The sequence below is a fragment of the Neomonachus schauinslandi genome, chromosome X, assembly GCF_002201575.2.
Source record: "Neomonachus schauinslandi chromosome X, ASM220157v2, whole genome shotgun sequence".
In the NCBI taxonomy this organism is placed as follows: domain Eukaryota; kingdom Metazoa; phylum Chordata; class Mammalia; order Carnivora; family Phocidae; genus Neomonachus; species Neomonachus schauinslandi.
The window spans coordinates 75,194,781-75,198,557 of NC_058419.1; the positions used below are offsets into that span (position 1 = coordinate 75,194,781).

The 3,777-nt window shown below is 41.1% G+C and overlaps 1 pseudogene; it reads left to right on the forward strand.

Annotated features, from left to right (window-relative positions):
• The first annotated feature begins 1,777 nt into the window (after positions 1–1,777).
• LOC110571741 lies at positions 1,778–3,148 on the forward strand (annotated as a pseudogene).
• The last annotated feature ends 629 nt before the right edge of the window (positions 3,149–3,777 follow it).

Consider the following 3,777-nt stretch of genomic DNA (forward strand, 5'->3'; position numbering starts at 1 on the left):
GGCTTAAGCAGGGGAACTGAGAAGGTGAGAGGGGGAAAATGGATAGGATAGGACAGAAGGACTTTGGGTACTAGAGGAGAGGAGTGATGAGGCAGTTAGGTAGGTTTCAGATGACAGTTTTTCACTGAGGAATTTATCTAGCAGGCTGAGCCTCAGAAGGAGGGGTGGGATCTTCCCAGGCCTCCTCCCCACCTTCCACCAGCCTTCCCTGCTTGGAGAAACACATCACCTCCAGCCACAACAGGGAACACCACAGCCATCCATTGACTCTAGAGGCAAACTTGGAACTTGCTGTTAATAAGCACTAGGGGGTGTTGGGGTATGTGGGGGGCTCAGTCAGTTAAGTGCCTGTCTTCAGCTCAGGTCATGATCCCAGGGTCCTGGAGTTGAGTCCCTCCTCCAGACTCCCTGCTCAGCGGGGAGTCTGCTTCTCCTTCTCCTTCTCCCTCTGCTCCTCTCCCTCCACTCATTGGTGTGCGCTTTCACTCTCTCAAATAAATAAATAAAATCTTAAAAAAAATAAACTCTAAGGGTGTTGCTAGGAGGAGAAGGGGGCATAGAGAGGGGAGCATAGGGGAGGACTATGAGCTCACCTTCATTACCTCATTTGCTTGTTCATGAGGTAGAAGAGCAAGGGAATGAGGCTGCAGCAAACCTGATTCTGGAGGAAGGTAATGTCCCTCTTGTCCGCCAAACTAGCTGCCAGTTTGGCTCTTACACAGACACAGTCTCACTCCTGAGGGAGATAAGTGTTATATGTCCAGTAGCTTTGTGTGCCTCAGCCCCAGCACAGCCATGCGAACCCATTTCCATAGCACTCAACCTCTTCTCACTAGTCCAGAGGAACAGAACATAGTACCCTTAGACTCACAGCCCTGAGTGAGTCACCACTCTCTTGGAATGCACACATATTGAGTCATCCAAATTTACTATTGCATATTCACACCATTACATACTCAATCCAACCTGTTCCTTGATTACACACACATACCCCAGACATGTGTGTGTGAATAATATGTGTATACAAATACAAATCACAAATTATCCACAATTACACACCCCTGATCATACAAACTCTCCTACAACTACATATGCATATATTCAATTAAACCTGTCCATGCACTAACAATGTTTACATTCACCCCCCTTAAGCATAAAAATGTCTACAATCTGTCACATTCTTATACTCCTTTGCACACATGTACTCTTTTGTGTGCACACACAACCATATCACTCTACATACAAGATGATATACAGACACAAAGGCACACAACCATATTCATTCACACATGTTCCTACCTTCTGTGCTACCTACATACATCCCAATACTAGCTTCACACATACCCAGCATATTGGTTTGCAGGTACTAGGGCTAAATATTGCTTTGTAAGTACTCCTAGGTCCATTGTGTGACATTCTTGTTTCCTACTTCCTGCTCTTTCTTGTTCTTTTTAAAAACATTTTATATGGAAATTTCCAAAAGGATACAAAAGTAGTGAGAATAGTAAAATGAACACTGTGAACCCATCACCTAGCTTCAAAAATTATTTATATATATTTAATTTAAACAGTGCTGCAGCTTGCTCTTTGGCTTCTAGAGTTAACCTTGTCCTTCACCACCGCTGAGGCTGCAGCTGCAAACAGAGGGACCCACTGTGAGGCTCCTGGGTCCTTCCACCTCATTTGTTGATGTGGCCCTGATGGTGCAGCAGGCTCTGGACCCCTAAAGCTCTGGTGTGAATTTAAGAAGATTTTGTTCATGTGTATGGCATAGAAGATGAATTCTTCCTCCTCCACCATGAATGAAGAACCTGATACTCTCGGTAGTTAACAAGCTATAGGATCTAGCAGCAGATCCATTAAATAGAAGAGCCATTTTCCAGGATCAGGGATGTCTGCCTGGCCTTATTTTGTTTATGGACCATCCCAACTCCCCTGTTGTCCACTCAGCTTTTCTTGCTCTTCGGTACTTGGCAGAACGCCATGCTAACAGAGAAAAGATGAAAGAACTGGGGATGGTGTTAAGTTTGCAAAATGTTATACAGAAGACTACAACTCCAGGAGAAACAAAACTGCTGGCTTTGAAATTTATGACTTTCTTCAGTCTTTCAATATGGCAGATGGTGATAGTTTCAATGAAATGAATTCACGTAGAAGGAAAGCTCAGGTTTTTTTCTGGGAACTACAAACAAACGTGTCAAAACAGTGGTTTTGCACATAGATGGTCTTGATGATACAGCTCGGACAAATCTCTGAGAAGAAGCTTTTCTAAAAATTAAAGGTCTTATTAAATAGAGACAGCCCACTTTGCTGTCTCTATTTAACTCCTATTTAGATTTAAGATTCACATCTTCTGTGCCCCTAGAAATCCTATCTGTATTGCTGTCCATAGCCATAAAGCTCCAGAAATTTAATACATGACTAAACATCTCTTTGCAGCTTAGTATTCATTATAAGATTAAAACCGAGGTTAAATCATCTTTAAAAAAAATCCTGTTAAACTTGTACTCTATTAACAACATAACAACTAAGAAAATTAAGGCTGCAGAGCCTTCTCGTGCCTAACTCTTAATAAACTGCAAAAATGGTTTTCACATTTACAGTTGACCCTTGAATGACATGGAGGTTAGGGGAACCCCCTCTTCCTTCCACAGTAGAAAATCCACGTGTAACTTCCAACTCCCCAAAACTTTACTAATAGCTGACTGCTGATGGGAAGCTTTACTGGTAACATTAACAGTCGATTACCACATACCTTGTATATTATATGCATTATATACTGTATTCTTACAATAAAGCTAGAGAAAAGAAAAAAGTTAAAGGTGTTATTAGCTTTATTTTCAAATGGCTGTTCAAAGATGTGTGGTGCAGATCCATTCAGATTTGAAAGCAGAGATTTTGGCATCAACCAAGGTTATGAAGGCTCAGCTAGTTGTGAAAAGTGAAAGTGGAGAAGAGATGCTGGTCCCATTACAAGATACGCCTGTGGAAATAGAATAGAACACAGAACTGCCTGATAACCTGCCTGAGGATGAGAGTTCCACAAGTGAGAGACAAAGCAGTGTCCCGGGACGGCTCACACCCAAAGGTTGGAGCTAGCTGGCTGAGCACAACTGCAAACTTTTTATCCAGATTGTTTTACTGGTGACTTCACTTTGGGTCTCAAGGACTGTGTGAACCAACAAGGGGCCAGTTTTCCATTGTTGTGGTGAACCGTCAAGTGCAATTTGCAGTAAGTTATCATGAAAAGTTTTTAGATTACATGATTGCGTATGCTGCATTTTACATTTTATTGGACATTTTGCCCCACTCGGTAGAAAGGACAGAGGTTACAGGTGGAGTTCTTTGTTTATGAAGGTATTTTGGTTTTGTTTTCCTTTAATTGCCTCACTTTAAAAAAAAACATGGGTCCACTGTTAAACCAGACATATATATGTGCAGCTTCACATTTTATTTTACGTGAAGCACGCGATTAGGAAAACTAATTTTCTCCTCAAGCGTAAGGACATATCTGAAGAGAAGGGTTTTTTTGTTTGTTTGGTTTTGGTTTTTTTTTTGGGGGGGGGGTTCTTTAGCTCATGTTGTGCATGAATTACTGATCATTTTTCTCTGCTTTTCTTCATGAAAGATACTTGATTTGGTATTCTTCACTGAAAGTTGAAAACATTTCTCATTATCCCCCTTTTGTGCCTTTTTTATTTTACCAACCATGTTTATAGAAAGAACATAACTATAGAGACATTTTGTGAATTAAAATATATGCATATGAACATAGCA